The sequence below is a fragment of the Antechinus flavipes genome, chromosome 1 (assembly GCF_016432865.1).
Source record: "Antechinus flavipes isolate AdamAnt ecotype Samford, QLD, Australia chromosome 1, AdamAnt_v2, whole genome shotgun sequence".
Classification (NCBI taxonomy): domain Eukaryota; kingdom Metazoa; phylum Chordata; class Mammalia; order Dasyuromorphia; family Dasyuridae; genus Antechinus; species Antechinus flavipes.
In genome coordinates, this window is record NC_067398.1 from 150,686,300 (window position 1) to 150,704,184 (window position 17,885).

General features: G+C 32.6%; 1 protein-coding gene across 10 annotated transcripts in view; it reads left to right on the forward strand.

The window, feature by feature from the left end:
• The window catches only part of ERBIN (erbb2 interacting protein), a 169,924-nt gene that overhangs the window by 27,623 nt on the left and 124,416 nt on the right, over window positions 1-17,885 (forward strand). For all 10 annotated transcript variants that reach the window (XM_051991400.1, XM_051991412.1, XM_051991426.1 and 7 more), the window contains exon 2: window positions 15,289-15,420. The gene's annotated coding sequence lies outside the window, so the exon portion shown is untranslated. The remainder of the gene's footprint in view (window positions 1-15,288; window positions 15,421-17,885) is intronic.

Below are 17,885 nucleotides of genomic sequence, written 5' to 3' on the forward strand. Positions count from 1 at the left end.
GAGTTGTGAACGAATCCAACCATTCTGGAGAGCAATCTGGAATTATGCCCAAAAAGTTATCAAATTGTGCATATCCTTTGATCCAGCAGTGTTTCTATTGGGCTTATATCCCAAAGAAATACTAAAGAAGGGAAAGGGACTTGTATGTGCCAAAATGTTTGTAGCAGCCCTGTTTGTAGTGGCTAGAAACTGGAAATTGAATGGATGCCCATCAATTGGAGAATGACTGGGTAAATTGTGGTATATGAATGTTTGGAATATTATTGTTTTGTAAGAAATGACCAGCAGGATGAATACAGAGAGGCTTGAAGAGACTTACATGAACTGATGCTAAGTGAAATGAGCAGAACCAGGAGATCATTATACACTTCGACAATGATATTGTATGAGGATGTATTCTGATGGAAGTGGATTTCTTTGACAAAGAGACCTAACTCAGTTTCAATTGATAAATGATGGACAGAAGCAGCTACACCCAAAGAAAGAACACTGGGAAACAAACTGAACTATTTGCATTTTTGTTTTTCTTCCTGGGTTATTTTTACCTTCTGAATCCAATTCTCCCTGTACAACAAGAGAACTGTTGAGTTCTGCAAACATATATTGTATCTAGGATATTCTGCAACGTATCTAACAAATATAGGACTGCTTGCCATCTAGGGGAGGGGGTGGAGGGAGAGAGGGGAAAAATCGGAACAGAAGCGAGTGTAAGGGATAATGTTGTAAAAAAAATTACCCTGGCATGGATTCTGTCAATATAAAGTTATTGTTAAATAAAATATAAAAAAAGAAAAAGAAAAAAAAAAAGAACAGAAAAAAATAATAAAAAGATAAAAAAAATTCAACTGAGCTTTAAAAAAAAAAAAACTACAATAATGACCTTTTAGATTATCAATACAAAACTAAACAGAACATTTTGTTCAAATAAAATACCTCCAAACCTTTATCTTTTTTTCAATTTACATTTGGTTATTTCATTTCCATTTTACTCACACTGATAAGATATTTCATTGCCACCTCCCTGATTTATTTATTTATTTGTTTGTTTATTGGCTAGGTGAAAGAGGCCATTTTTTTGCCTCAATTAATCACTGAATGGGTGTAGTCTTGGTGAAACTGAGTACTGTTAAAGACTAAGGTCTTTTTTTTTTTAATTAAAGCTTTTTATTTTTCAAAACACATGCATGGATAATAATTCTGTGACATTAACCCTTGTAAAACCTTGTGTTCCAATTTCCCCCCACTTCACCTGCACCCTCCTCTACTTGGCAAATAAAGGCCAAGGTTTCTCTATATCTATAGCCATCTATAGACTTCCTGATCTATATCTGTCTACTTGCACAACTCTCCCTCACTTAAATCCAGTTCACTTGCAAGTCATGGCATCACAACAATTGCCTTTGCTTTGACTTATATTTAATTCTTGTATTTTTAATGTTGTAGCCTTTTGTTTCTCCTCAGCCAAATTTTCTCCCAAATTTATTTTGTCTTTTAGCTTCTGATTCTTTAGAGGAATGGAATGGCTATTGTGTATTCCAAGATTTATGTTTTTCTGGGTTTTTTTCCCCTAATTTGTTTGTTGGAGATAGATTTCTGACCTAATTTGATTTCTGCTATTTTCTTCCTACAGTTTTATTTCTCTTTTGAACCATTTTGGAATTTGATATTTATTTAGTGATCTTTAAGCAATTCACAGAATTCTTTTCTTGATTGAAGATTTTTGGCTCATTTTCCTTCATGATAAAATAATTGTAATGTTCTGGTTCCCTTTTGAACTATCCTTCCTTTTGTTTCTTAGCTTCTCTGTTTTATTTGCTTGTGAGCTAGATTTTTATTTAGGCTGTTTTCTTGGCCTTTTGATTTTTCCTACTCTCTCACATATCCAATTATAGATATTTTCTGTCTACTTTTTTAAGCCGCTTGTCTTCAGGGTACCTAGAATTTCATGGTGAATGTTCCTCCCTTACTTACTGGAGTATAGGGTACTCTTGCTCTTTTTTTTTTTCCTCTAGTTTCTAGTTATCCACTAAGCTACGCCACACCTGCAACTCTGTCATCTCCTGTTTTTCTTTCTTGTGGATGGTCAGAATGAGTATCTATCTGTACCAGGGGATCCAGGCTGAATCAGAGACCAGCTCTCCTATCCATTATAACCTGTTGCCTCGCTGAGGTAAAATATTGTTATTTGAAACATTAACAAATAGAATAAATTCTCAATGTAGTTAATAAATAACAGTTGTTAACAAATTTTATAAGGTGTTTTTTTTGTTGTTGTTGTTTGTTTTGTAATTTTACTTTCCTATTGTTTTTATCTGGTAAGTTAGCAAGTTGAGTAAGAAGTTGCCCTTTAAAAAAACAATTTTTCTTTCAGTAATAAAAAAAACAACAACATTCTTTTTCTTATTGGAAATGCATATTTTACACTTCTTTAGAAGGGATGTCTTTTAGTTAATCAGACCACATCCTGTAGTACCTTTTCACACTTTTCCTAAATTTGAGAAAGAACACAAAGTGGTCTAGAAGGGTTTTTCCCCCTCTGACTCAAATTAATATTTATAAAATGTGTTGCTTTATTATTTTAGAAGCAGCATAGATCTAAATTGGGTAAATAAAAAATACTTGCTACCTTTATCGTATTTAATATTTTATTTTTCCTCAATTAATTCTAATAACAATTTTAACATTCACTGTTTTCTTCAAATTGAGTACCAAACTCTCTCTTTGTTCCTTCAATTTGATATAGGTTATACACATTTCTATGTAAGTCATTTTGCGAAAGAAAAAACAAACATAAAAACCCCAAGATAAATAAAGAAAATGTATTTTTTTTTTTTGCATCCAGACTCTTACCAGTTCTTTCTCTGAAGATGGACTCATCATAAATCCTAAGAATTGTTTTTTTTATCATTATATTGCTGTAATTTTCTGCTTTCTTAAGGGTCCTCTGAAAATAAGTTCTCCAATAATTAGAAAATATACAAATAAACACAACTACTCCCAAATTCTATATTCAAAGAAAAAAGGAGCAAATCACTGATGGTAAGAGGCAAGACATCTGTAAAGGATAATAAAACTAGCATATTTGAAAGTAACTCCTGAATAAAGAAATCTTTTAGCTATATGGCTCCCTTATGATATATATGATATACCATATTATTTTGATAAAAAGGGGAATCCATTGATAGTGGCTTTACCTATTGCCTGTAAATGCCTTAGCTTGTTCCACCAGGGATGGAGTCATTTCTTACCCATGGTAGAGCCAACCCTTGAACAGAATTGGGAGGAATGCTATAATCTCATTCTCTTCTCTTTCCAATATAATTTGTTCCATTTAGCTTAAAATTTTATGTTTTCAGAGAATATTTCTCTTAAAATTGTATGGTTATAGATTCTGCAAGATTGTTAAGGGAAGGGGTGAATAATAATCTGATAGAATCAGTTAACCAGCTTTGGCGAAACACTTTGAAGCATTTACTTTAAAATATACTTAATTTAATATGAAATATTTTAAACAGATTATTTTGGAAGTAAAATCATTTCTGGTAATGTTCCAAAAATCTAATTGAATCATTGATAGATAAAAACATGACATTTTAATTTTAACATTAAATTACATAATAAGCATAATCTTATATGAAGATGCTTATTCAAGTTGCTCCAGGTGGTAAAGTATTCTTCAAAACTTTTTGGCTTTCTTAAGTTTAATAATCAAGAGAGTTTATCTGAAATACAAAGCAAAGTTAATGCCACGGACTAGTGTTTCAGAGAGCATTGCTTTTTTGGTGATCATTTAATATGTCTACAGAGTTTATAGTATTATGCTCAGTGGCAGAAAGCCAAATGTGAGGTGTGTCAAATATTCATTTGACTTGTTCCATGTATGAGGTCAGTTCAGCCTCAGCTTTGTATTTTGGGTTTGACAGTTAAGGAGAAGAGACTGCTTACTTTTGCCACAACTTTTCCTTAGGATCTGGAGAGAAGGATTAGATTTGGATAAGTGACCGCTAGGTATTGACCATGACAATGCCAGTATTATCATCTTGATATTTATGTCTAGCTGTCTTAGATAGTTTTCTCTTCTGTCTTGCATCATCATTTGGTAACTTTGAAGTTATGAGAAAATTACCCTAACTTGTATATGGGGCCTAGCCTAGTTGCACTATATATCTATCTTTATCTTTTAGCTAGCATATACCTCCTTCACCTCCTTTTTCCTCCCCCTTTTCCCCTCTTCCCCCCAATCCCTCCTAATCTTTTCCCAATCACCACTGGGTATGCTCACAGCCACAGTTGTGCAGGTGTCATTGGGAAAATCCTCCACTGTCTTTGAAATAATCTACCAATAATCCGTTAGATCACCTTGTGAATGCAGCAAATTACCTTAGAAAGCAGGTTCTGGCTTTGGCTCAGTAACTGCCAAGATCCCTATTCCTTTTTCATTTTGGGTGGAACAGAATGACTCAAGATGAACTGGAGTAGTTGAGCTTGCAGTATACATCGAAGATCTTACTGCATTATCTTTCCCTTCAAATCTACCCTATTTTTGTTTAGGACATTACTATCTTTTCAATCACCTTGGTCAGACTTGGAGATGATCTTTGGCTCCTCTGGTCTTCCTTACCATATGTATCCAACCGATTTCTAAATCTTGTTTCTTCATCCACATCTTTTCCCTTCTCTCTGTTTATACAGTCAGCACCTAAATTCAAGTTTTTGTTACCTTACCTGAAAAATAGCCTCCTAATTATTTTGTCTCTCTTTTTTAAAAAAAAGTTTACCTCACCTTTCCAAAGTTATTTTCCTAAAGCATATATTTAATCATCACCCCTCCACTTAGTAAACTTCAGTGTCTTCATCTCTATAGAGATCCTTTTGTACTGATTATTTTTAAGAAGCCACACCAAAGTGGGGCTGATGGGATAAAACAGGTTCAGGGTAACCACAAATGAAGAAGTTTGGAATGTTATGGATAAGTTCATTTACCTTGGTAGTATGCTTTGCAGGACTATCCACATTGATAATGAGATTGATACATTGCCAGGGAACCTCCAAAAGAAAGTATGGGAGATGAGAGGTATTACAATACCAAATTGAAGGTCTACAGAATCATTATGGGGATCTCATTGTTGCATGCCTGTAAAACCTGGACAGTCTACTAATGCTAGGCCAGGAAACTGAATCTCTTCCATTTGAATCGCCTTAGGAAGATTCTGAATATGACCTGGAAAGATAAGATACCAGATTCTGAGATCCTTTCTTAAGCTAAATTGCCAAGCATTCAAATGATACTGTAGAGAAGATAACTCCATTGGGCCGTCCACATTGTTTGAATGCCATATGAATGCTTTCCAGAAAGACTATTTTATGGAAAACTCACACAGGGCAAGCATCGGAATCGGAAAATGTTATACAAGGACATTCTTAAAGTCTTAGTATTATACAGCAAGGAGACAGTGGCATGCCCTCAACAGAGGAGGTGCTGTGCTCAGTGAACAAAGCATAATTGAATTAGCTCAGAAGAAATGTGAGATGTGCAAAAGTAAAGACAATCCATCCCAAATGTTCATAGGGACTATTTGTGCCTGACCTGTGGCAGAGCACTCCAAGCTTGTATTGATCTGATCAGCCACAGTTGGATACATTGTAACTTGATTCTAACATAGTGATGTCATTTTGATCCTTTTTGAGAATGAAGGATACCAACTATTAGCTTCTTAGGCTACTAGCAAACTATTTAATCTCTTATCAGCCTAAACAAATCTCTAAGACTATCAATTGCAGATAGTTTGTTTTGTTTTGTTTTTGTTTTTGAACTAATGAACATGTCAGTTTATTGGCAGGATGCCATTGTACAACCAATCAGGACCATTGTTCCCACGGCACTGGAACATGAATTGGGTTAGGGTGAGGAGAGAGAGAAGAAAGCAATTAACAGGATATAAACAGGAACAAATGATTAAGTAATCTGATTTCTAATTGGAGAAAAGATGTCCAGGTTGAGGTGGGGAGAGAGAACAGGTGCAATTCCCTGAAAACAGAAAAAGATGTGTCCTGTTCCCCTTCATTCCCCATTCAGCCAGAGGAATATCTATAAATTGTTGAAGCACTTTGGCAGAGGATGTTTTCATGTTCCCCAAATCCCAAACTCAAGCTTTATGATACCATATAGTCAATTCAATTCTGTACTCTCATTTACTTTTGAAATTTGTGAGCTAATTCCTTCCTAAATCTCAGTCCTAAATTATTCTCACCATTTGCCACTTCTACATGGAATTTGTGCTTCTGAATGGAATTGAAGGTGGAACCAAGCTCATTAGGTACTCTATAAATTGATGTTATTCAACTTCTACTGGGTTCTCATTGCCTGAGGGCAAGTCCTTTTATTCTTTCTTGATTATCCTTTATACACTCCCCATAGAGGTTTTTCCAAACCTTTTTTTTTCTCTATCTGAGCTTCCCACATTTTTCTTCCCACCTTCCCTCTTGCTTTACTGAGAAAATTGAGACTATTTGAAATGAACTTTTCTCTCCCTTTTATGTCAGCCTTCCCATGAAATTCTTCTTCCTTTCCTTTCTTTACTCTTTCTTTCTTCCATGTTTGACAATTGCTTGGCTTTTTTTCTTGCTAAGATCAAACCCTCTGTCTATGGTCCTTCTGTGTTCTCTGATACATTGAAATTCTAGGCAGTCATTCTTCTTTCACATTTTCATTCTCTTCATTTCCTAATCCCTTCAAACCTCCCCAACCCTTTTCTTTTTAAAAAACAAAAAAAAGCCCCAAATCCTTAATTATATTTTTTACTCCCTCAATCTCTCATATCTATTAAAAATAGTATTAGTCATTTCATTTTGTTTTTAATATCTACTCTTTTGTGAAACTACATTTCAACTGCTTTTAAATTATATAATTTTTTAAATGTCAGATTACTCGATTTAAGGAATGTCACAAAACTGTCCCTCTCACCTTAGTGTTTCCCCATCCTCTCTGCCAATAAGAACCAGGTACCTCAATCCCTGTGATTCTGTTTTTGCTATTTTTTCATTTCCTCAAAACTGTATATTAACTGTGGAGAAACCAATCGGGGAAACCAATCTTGACTACCTTGGACCTGACTTTTTTTCTGCAATTGTATGCCTTGTTAAATAAATTGTTTTGCAACTTGGTTTCTTTATTCTGTTGTAACATCCAGCCTATCTGGAAAAGCTACCTACAAACTTTCTCTGCTTCTTCTTTCTTTGCTCCTTCCTTCCAACTGTACTTAGTCTTTATCCATGTCATGTACTCTTTAACTTTGGGTATTGTATGTAAAGGCTCTGTCCTAAGCTCCTTACTCTTAATGACATTTTCTCTCTTGCTGACCTTATCAGATCCACTGAGTTTAATTGTCTTTCTGATGACTTTCACATTTATATCTTGCTCCAGTCTTCCCAGTGAGCTTTCATCCTCTATAACCTCTTCATTTTCAACATTTCAAACTGGATGTCTTAGGAACATCTCAACTTGGCATATCTAAAATAGAACTCAGTATTCTTTACCTTAAATCTATCCCGTTCTAAAATATGGGGAAGAGATAGAATAAGAACTAATAACTAGAAGGATCAGGAAAGGCTTCTGGGAAAGCCACAATATAGCCACAAGGAAGCTGATCTTTAAAGGAAGTTATGGATAATAAACAGAGGCTAAGAGGGAAGTCCAGGTCCCAGCAGACAAACTTTTGAAAGTAGAGACAGAATACTTAACTTGAGAGCCCCAAAGAATAATGTTGTCATTTGATATATTTAGTCTTTATAGGTAGAACAACATGTTTCTTCTTTTATTATTTAAAAAGACTTAAAATGCTAAGATATGCTAATAAAACACATAGAAAATCATAAAGTATGGAATATAGAAACATCTAAACTTCAGTGAGTTTGAGGTATTCTAAAAAAACAAAACAAACCAAAAAACTTTTAGGCCAATTATTCTGCTTGGTCCTTCTCCTGTTAAACTTTCTTTTATTCAGGCCACTAGTCATTTTTCTAACCCTATTTCATACTATTTCCCTGTATTTTTTTTTTTTTTGGTAGGATTGTTGCATTGTGTGAACTGGACTTGTAGCTATTCTCTAAACACATTTGATACTCCCTTGCTTTTTAACTTACTTGCTTTGATTTTATTACTAGATTAAATTTACTTTCACTTCCTCCCCTTGGAATCCTTCTTTTAGACACAATTTCCTTGAAACTTTATTAGATTTTTCTGCCAAATGAAAGTGATGTTTCCTCAAAATTTTCTTAAAGGTAATTTTTTTGGGAGGGAGCACTCCTTTCACCCTATAACATTCTATTTTTTTTTTTTAATCATACTTGTTTTTCTGTGTCTGATTCTATTACATTGTAACTTCTTTGGAAGAAAGTTAAGGACTTTGTTTTTTAATCTTCGTGTATCTAGTTGTTTCAAAGATTGAAATAACTGGAAGATACAGAAGAGGCAATCCTCCAAAAAAGTTACAATTTGAGTATTTTCATTGTCTTGACCATAGTCCATATATAATAAATAAATTTTTAAGTAATTGGGTTATTTGTACCTGTTTCTCCCATTACTTTTGTTTAATCAGCAATTGAATAAAATAAAGTGTCATTCAAAGCCCTTTATAGCTGTGCTCTGTGGTCCCTGTCCCCATTTCAGTTTTCTTTCATTTTATTCTTTTTCATTCACTCTGTGATCTAGTGATGATCTCCTCCAACTTGTTTTCCTTGCCTGGAACAGTCTCCTTCCTCTTCTGTACTTCTTGATTTTCTAGTCTTCCTTCAAGACTTACTTGTCAGGAGCCTTTTCTATTCTTCCTTAATCTTGGTTCCTTAGTTCCTTCCTATCTCCCCCATTAAAATCTGAGCTTTTCAAGAGTAGGGAATTTTTTGAGAGTGGATATATTCCCAGTACTTAGTCCCATGCCTGGCATATATGTTTAATAAATGCTTGAGAATAGAACCACTTCATGTCTGAATTTTAATTTATTGGCATTGTCAGGTTAAACTTTTTGAAACAAGGCAATAAGTGATTGAGAAGAAGCTATTCAGGATTAGGGTTAATAGATATGAATTCCTAAGAATATAATCTAATTATTAATCTTTCTGCTAATAATACCACTTCATGTTTCTGTATTTCCTTAATTTTTGTTCCAGTATTTTCATGTACCTTATTTTATCCTTAGGATAGTTCTGTAAGCCATTTATCAGGTAGAAAAGGTAGATGTTTTACATTATAGTTTTATAGATTAGTATCAGAGACTTTTAGTTGTTCATCATCATCACGGTAAAACAGTTAAAAGAATACATAGCATGTAAAATATAGGTCTCCTGTCCCCTTAGACTTCTCATTCAGTCATATAAATGTCTTTGTTTTTCATATATCCAATATGTTAATTCTAGCTAGTTTGGGAGTAGGCTTTATCATCATACAAGGGGATTTTAAACTCTTAGCTTGATTTCCACTTGGAAACTTTTAACTTTTTTGTTTTTTTAAGATTCTTCAGTGATACTATAAGCATAATTTCGTATACATATATCCTTAATTGGGCTTTACCCAGGATGAGAAGAGTTATTTTGATGATATTGTACTTCCTGCCCAGAGGTTGATGACTCATTTCCACTTTAGGAAATCATTCTTTGTTTATATTTTGCTTCAAGTCTAATAAGTAGAAAGGCATGTTTTACATGAAACTAGCTTATGGATTCTGTATAAGAAGCCAGTTGAGGAAAGACTTTAGATAACCTCTTCTAGGGGCTAACTGTAAGTATTAGCTGTTTGCTGGGAGGGCAATCTTAGATTAGTTATGATGAAAATGAATATCATAAATCATGGCTATAGATTGTATATTTTGATAGCTTCCTTTACATTATTTTTTCCTTTGATTATGGTGGACAAAGAAAATGTTAAAAATTGCAAATTAAGGATTTGTGATTAACAAAATAGTTTTTCTTCCATTGAAAGTGGAATTAAATTTCCTCAAAAGGAATATAAATGCTAGAAAGAGATTCATTTTTAGGAGAAATATTTCATGGGACACTAATTGAATTTTAGTAAAAAGAAAAAGTATATTGGTATTCATGACATACTTGTATTTTTTGAAATTTAACTTTTACATAGTTTTAAAAATTGTGAATCTTGATTTTAGTAAACTATTAGTAAATCTAGTAGCGATATATGAACTGTTTTCCCTGTGAGCTGTGTCACAGCAGCATGAACTAGGGGAATTGTTAGAAGCTAATACATTGATTTAGGGAGCAGTATTTGTTATTCATTAGCTCTATGATGTCTTTCATTTAAATCCTGTCAGTGAGCTGGGAATGAGAGCTGCCTGGATGACAAGGTTAGAATTATGAGAAAGAAAGGGAATGAATAGAGAAGGAAAGTGGAGGGAAGCATGGTAAGGAAACATTATGCTGGAAGAAACTTTGGGAACAGCAGATTCTGAAGTGGGCATCATTAAAAATCTAATCTCACAAATTTTATATATTTTTTATAAAAATATTTTAAACAATTTTATATTTTTAATTTCTATTTATAGAAATAGAGATCTAGTAACTAGCCTACATCAGAAAGTACAATGCAGTTTTACTGAATTTGTCATTATAATTTATCTGAAACTTGCTATTGGTAAACTAAACAGGATAGATAGAGAATATAATTGTAGTAGACAGAGTTTAGATCAATAAACATGAAACTTTCAGGAAAAGTCATTTTGAGACATAGAGAAGGTCTTAAAAAAGAAAAACAGTTCGAGGGAAGAACATAGGTCCTTGACCACAGAGTCTAGAGGCAAGGGCAATTTAAGTTCTTCATAGACCTAAAATCCAAGAAGTCTCATAGACCTTTCTCTCTTTAGTGGAATAGTTAACTTTTTTTAATTTTTATTTTTTCTGGTTATACATGTACATTTATTTTTTTTAAATGAAAAAATTTCCTTATAAGTCATGTTGAAAGAAAAATCAGAAAATTGGGAAAACATGAGAGGAAAAAAAATAGAATAAAAAGGGGGGAAAAGTAAACAGTGTTGATTTACATTCAATCTCCATATTTTTCTCTCTGAATTCAGATGGCATTTTCCACCCAAAGTTTATTGGGTTTACGTGAATCACTGCACTGCTGAGAAGAACCAAGTCTTTCATATTTAATCAATATACAATCTTGCTTGTTATTGTGTACAATATATTCTTGGTTCTCTTGTTTTGCTCTGCATTAATTTGTGTAAATCCTTTGAGGCCTTTCTACAATCAGCTGGTTCATAATTTTTTATAGAACAGTAATATTCCATTATTTTCTTATACCATTACTTATTCAGCTATTTCCCAACTGATGGGCACCTATTCATGTTCCAATTTTTTGCTACTACAAAAAGAGCTGCTACAAACGTTTTTTCCAACTTGTTGATCTTTTCCCCTTCTTTATGATTTTCTTGGGATACATACCTAGTAATAACACTGCTGAATCTAAGTATATGCACAGTTTGATAGCCTTTTGGGCATTGTTCCTAATTGTTCTCCAAAATGGCGAAACTAACAATACATTAGGATCCCAGTTTCCCCATATCCCTTCCAGCATTTATCACTATTTTTTCCTATAATAGCCAAACTGAGAGGTGTGAGGCAGTAACTCAAGAATCGTTTTAGGTACAGCTAGGTGGCATAGTGGATGGAGCACCAGCCTTGAAGTCAGGAGGACCTGAATTCAAATCTAGTCCCAGACACTTAACACTTCCTAGCTGTGTGACCCTGGGCAAATCACTTAACTCCAATTGCCTCAGGCAAAAAAAAAATTGTTTTAATTTGTATTTCTCTAATAAATAGTGATTTAGAGCATCTTTTCATATGACTATAGAAGATTTGTTCATGCAAAACCTTTATAATTTAGTGTAATCGAAGTTGTCTGTTTTGCATTTCATAATGTTTTCTTGTTCTTTGGACATAAATTGCCCCCTTCTCCAAAGATCTGATAGGTAAACTATCTCTTGCTCTCCTAATTTGCTTATGATATGTATCATCCTTTACACCCAAATCATGTATCTCTTTGACCTTACTTTGATATGTGATGTGAGATGTAGAGCTATGCCAAATTTCTGACATATTATCTTCCAGTTTTCCCTGTAATTTTGTGAAATAGCATTGACTATTGTATTGTGTGTATCTAATCTATTCCAATGACTTACCAGTATAGTTCTTAACCAGTACCATACGTTTTTGATGGCTGCTTTATAATAGAGTTTTAGGTTTGATACTGCCAGGCCACTGAACTTTGTATTTTTTTTTCCTCAATAATTCCCTTGATATTATAGACCTTTTATTCTTCCAGATGAATTTTATATTTATTTTTTTCTAGCTTTATAAAATAATGTTTTGGCAGTTTGATTGGCATGGTACTGAACAAACAGACCAATTTAGGCAGAATTGTCATTTTTATTATATTAATTTGGCTTACCCATGAGCAATTGATATTTTTCCAGTTGTTTAGATCTGACTTTATTTGTATGAAATGTTTTGTAATTGTGTTCAAATAGTTCTTGGGTTTGTCTTGGCAGGTGAATACTCAAATATTTTATTTTGCCTGTAGTTATTTTAAGTGGAATTTCTCTTATTCTTGCTGCTGTATTTTGTTAGTAATATATGAAAATGCTGATGATTTGTGTGGATTTACTTTATAGCCTGTAACTTTGCTAAAACTGTTAAATGTTTCAGGTAGGTTTTTGGATAATTCTCTAAGATTTACCATCATAAATTCCTTGAAATGGGCATCTCATTTTATACCTGATCTTGGAATTCCTGTAGCTTTTCTTCATTACAAATAATGCTTGCTGATGATTTGTGATAGATGCTGATTATCAATTTTAAGGAAAATTCCTTTTATTCTTATGTTCTCTAATGTTATTATGGGGGTGGGTACTGTATTTTGCCAAAAACTTTGTTGTATCTGTTGAGATTATCATATAATATCTGTTAGTTTTGATATTGATAAGATCAATTGTTCCAATAATTTTGTTGGTATTGAACCAGCCCTGCATTGAGATGTAAATCTCATTTGGTCATATAATGTATTATCTTGCTGATAAATTGTTGTAATCTCTTTGTTGATATTTTATTTAAAATTTTTGTATCAATATTCATTAGGGAGATTGGTTTGTAATTTTTTTTCTCTGTTTTGGCTCTCCCTGGATTAGGTTATAAATACTATATTTGTTTTATAAAAGGAATATGGCAGAACTCCTTTACCCATTTTCTCAAATAGTTTACATAGTATTGGAATTAATTGATCTTTAAATGTTCAGTAGAATTCATTTGTAAATCCATTTGGCCCTGAAGATTTTTTTCTTAGGGAGTTCATTGATGGCTCTTTCAATTCCTTTTTTCAAAATAGGACTATTTAAGTAATTTATTTCCTCTTCTGTTAATCTGACAATTTATATTTTTTATAAATATTCATCTATTTCAATTAGGTTGTCAGATTTATTGGCATACAGTTGGGTAAAATAGCTCTTAATTATAGCTTTAATTTCTTTTTCATTGGTATTAAATTCATACTTCTCATTTTTGAGGCTGGTAATTGGTTTTTCTTTTCTTTTTCTAATCAAATTAACTAAAGGTTTATCTATTTTGTTAATTTCTTTTTCATAAAACCAACTTTTAGTTTTATTAATTAGTATAATAGTTTTCTTAGTTTCAATTTTCAATTCAATTTCAATTAATCTCTCTTTGGACTTTCAGAATTTCTAATTTAGTATTTAATAGGGAGTTTTTAATTTATTTCTTTTCTAACTTTTTTAGTTGCATACTCAATTCATTGATCTTTCTCTATTTTGTTCATGTAATTATTTAGAGAAACAAAATTTTCCCTAAGGACTGCTTTGGCTGTTGTCCTATAGGTTTTAATGTGTTGTCTCATTATTGGTATTGGATGAAATTATTGATTATCTGTATGATTTGTTGTTTGGCCCACTCATTCTTTAGAATTAGATTATTTAATTTCCAAATTTTTTTTAGTTTATCTTTCTCAGGTTCTTTATTGCATATAATTTTTATTGCATTGTGTTCTGAAAAGGAAGAATTTATTTCTGCCTTTCTGTATTTGGTTGTGAGATTTTTTGCCCTAATACATGGTTAGTTTTTGTGTAAGTACCATATATTCCTGAGAAAAAGATATATTCCTTTCAATCCCTATTCAGTTTTCTCCAGAGGTCTATCATATCTAAGTTTTCTAAGATTCTATTAACCTCCTTAATTTCTTTCTTGTTTATTTTATGGTTAGATTTATCCAATTGGAATAGTTAACTTGTCTTCATGTCGACATATTTGTTCTTTAGTTCTTTTTCTATCCCTTATCCCATCCATTTATGTTTTATATTGTGCTGTATTAGAATGGATGAAACAAAAGCCAAACATGTTTCTCATATATATGTGTGTGTGTGTGTGTGTGTGTGTGTGTGTGTGTGTATATGTATATATATATATATATATAATTATAATGGCTTAGTGATTTAATGAGTGTATTAAAAATGTTTTGAGAAATCTGAAAACTGAAAGGTGAAGTAGAAGAAGGATTAAAAGCACTAGAACTTAGGACTTAGTTTTTGTTTGGTATTATAGAATTCACTAAATCTATGTTAGAATCTTGGTGTATGAATATGAGAAAATTAATGTCAAATTAGTTATTTACATATTGTGTCCATATAGTAATTGAATTTTGGCATATAATATATATAAAATATACTACATTTATCTATCTATCTATCTTTCTATATGTAATGAGCTAAAAGAAATATCAGATATTGTCCCCGTGTTTCCTTATTTAAGCTATACCTTGGAATGATGTAATATCTAAATTCCCTTCTGTGGACCATTATACCTTCTACAGTCTCAGTCTGTGAAGCAGGGATGAGGAATTTGGAGTAAGAGAAGGATCCAAGTAGGAGAAAGAAAGAAAAAATAGATTCTGCAAATTACAGATGTGTTGTTAGTAAAAATACACGTAAAGTAACTCTAGGGTTCAGAGAACTTAGCTAACTTGTCCAAGATGACATCACTAGTGGTAAAGCCAGGGCCAGATTTCTGAAGCCTCATATTGATTCTAGTGCTTAGATAGCATGGACATTTGAATTTATCTTTTATCACTTACGTTGCTCTTAAGCTAGGTTGACTTTAGAATCCCATATCATTTTATCATTCCTTTTTCAGTGATGGGGCGGGGGTTGCTAATATAAATATATAATCAGAAACATTTATATTTGTTTCTTCTTCTTTTTTTTTTTTTAAATGCAGGGACCAGGAACAACTATCAGTGGATAGTTATATGGACATTTCCAATATTATGATGAATCAAAGATCTGAGATTTAAGATCCCAAATTGATTCTGAATCCTTGATTGTGAACAAGAGGAAGTGGAGTAATCGGGTAAGATTTACCTATGTAGTCAATTGAAATTGGTGATAATTTAATCTTATGTTTGATGCAGTAGATGATTTATATAATATTTCTTCTTTCTTTATAAAAAATTGAAGTAGAAGATAACTTTTCTTCAACTGACTTCAACAGGCAGACTTTTTGAAGGGATAATTTGATAATCTAGTGCAAAGTATTGGTTGAAAGAATTCTTTATTCCCTATTCTTATCATCCTGTGTCCCAGATTATTTACAGCCTTAGGAACATGAATCTCTATTGTTAAGGAGTGATCTGGTTCAGGTTATTCTGCCTACTGTGCTGTAAGGTTTTGATTTTTATTTTAACCTGTTTCAGAATAAATATAATTTCATTAACCTTGAGATCTAAAGGTACAAAGTTATGTATAAATGGATTCAAGGGGCTCCAAAATAAGGTTGACTTGAAATCCGAGCTTGTGAACCTGGAAATTTTCAGGAATTTAGGTTATTTCTGGCACAGTGTTTATATCATTAATATACATTAATGCAGCATTGCTACACACATTCACTTTTTTGTAGTCATACCAGAATGGGACCAGATATAGATAACATGTATAATAATAGTATCTAATAGTATAATAATAATAGTAATCTAGAAACATATGCCAGATAGTCAGAAAGTAGGAGGCTGATAAACTGGATTGAGGACAGGGTAGTAGTGCATCACAAAAACAAAATGGAAGATAAAGTGGTCAGCAGTAATAAGAAACTAAGGCAAGGATATTAGTCAAAATGGGGTCAGATCTAATCTTGCCTCTGAATCATAAATGGAGAAGCAGGGTGAACTTTTCATAGGATGATCGACTTTACACCTAACTGGGTTGTGTACTAAGTAAGCATGCATGGTAAATCTCTCTAGGAAAAGAATTCTAATGACTTTTATACCATTATACTAAAAGCTCTCTCATCATTAAGGAGAACAGAGACATAAGTGGAAGAAAAAGCTTCTCAGTGTGCCACTCCATTTTCTTCTTTTACTTTGTAGTTGTTGTTGTTGTCATCTAGGACAGGGAAAATGCTAGGGAGTGGAGAGTCTGCCTTTATTAATGTCATAGTATTTCCCATCTATGATAGGTTTTGCGTCTTCATTGAGTGATAAAGAAACATTTAAAACTGGGACTTAGGCTTCACGAAAGTAGATATGGTAGATTATTCTACTATGTTTTCTTTCAAGGAAGGAACTGGAAGCAATGAATTATCTTTTTGTTCCTATTGCAAGTTCTCTGCTCAAACCCTGGAGCTGTTTATTCGAGGAATTTTAAGAAGAATTTCAGAGCAACTTTTTGTTCTGCTCATTTCTTATCCTATTCTCAAGGTATACATTTTACATAGGCACAATAGATTAAATGATAGGACTTACATGAAGGCAATTGCAGGCAAAAAAATCTCTAAAATTCCATCAAATATAGATTTATTTAGATTAATCAATATACCATGTGGAAGATCCAGATGTCATGCATATGAGTCATATGTTAATTTAAATTAAGTCTTCTCTGATTCTCCTCAACAACTAGCCGACTTACATGCAGGAGATCCGAATTGTTTATTTTTATAATCTTGAGAGAGGAAGAAAATAAAGTAATTTTGATGATTGACACTGAAGTACTGGTAAAAGGAATTTTGGATCACTAGAGGGAAAGCAGCCTTACTGTGAAGAACTTGAGAGGAAGGATATTTGAAGAATTTATTTAACCCTTCTTTTTTTTCTGGGAAGAAGTATGTGTTTCTCCTAATTTTATTGTGTGGGCTTAAATTTTGAGGTTACTTAGGATGGGTCCATTATAGCTGTTCTCAAGAAATAGAAGTCCATTTTATGTATGGCATGTGCGGACTCTGTGCTTAGAGCATAAGAAAAGAATCAGAATCTGGGTAAAGAATTTGAATAATAAATATAGGAGTTCCATAAGAAAAAGGAGACATTATTCTGTTCTTCATATAACTTTTTTACCTTGGTTCAGGAGCTTTTGTATATTTCTTGTAAAGTCAGTAATAGATCCTCATCTTTTTTAACCTGGGATTGCTAGTCTAGACGAATGAAACCACTTGACCAGAGTTGGGAGATACAAGCTAGTAAAATTAGCTAAATTTTTGTAAGTAGATATCATTTGTATAATTATCATCTGGGAAGGAAAAATTGTACATTTGATTTGTTCTACGAGTGAAATAAAGTATTTGCTTTATCAGTTCAGATGATTTTTTAAATTTAAAAATGTAAATTAAAATAAGCATTTTCATATACAGTTAAGAAGAAAGAGGGTAGTCCTTGAAACTGTGACTCTCTATAATTAGCTGTTTTTAAAAGTAATTCATAACATGTCAGCATGTTACTTTCAAACTTTGTTCTTTGTGATTCCTTCTAAGATTATCTCCAGTGTATCATATGTATGTCTTGTTTGTATGTTGTTATTTGTGTTTTACCTCCTTCATTGATTGTGAGC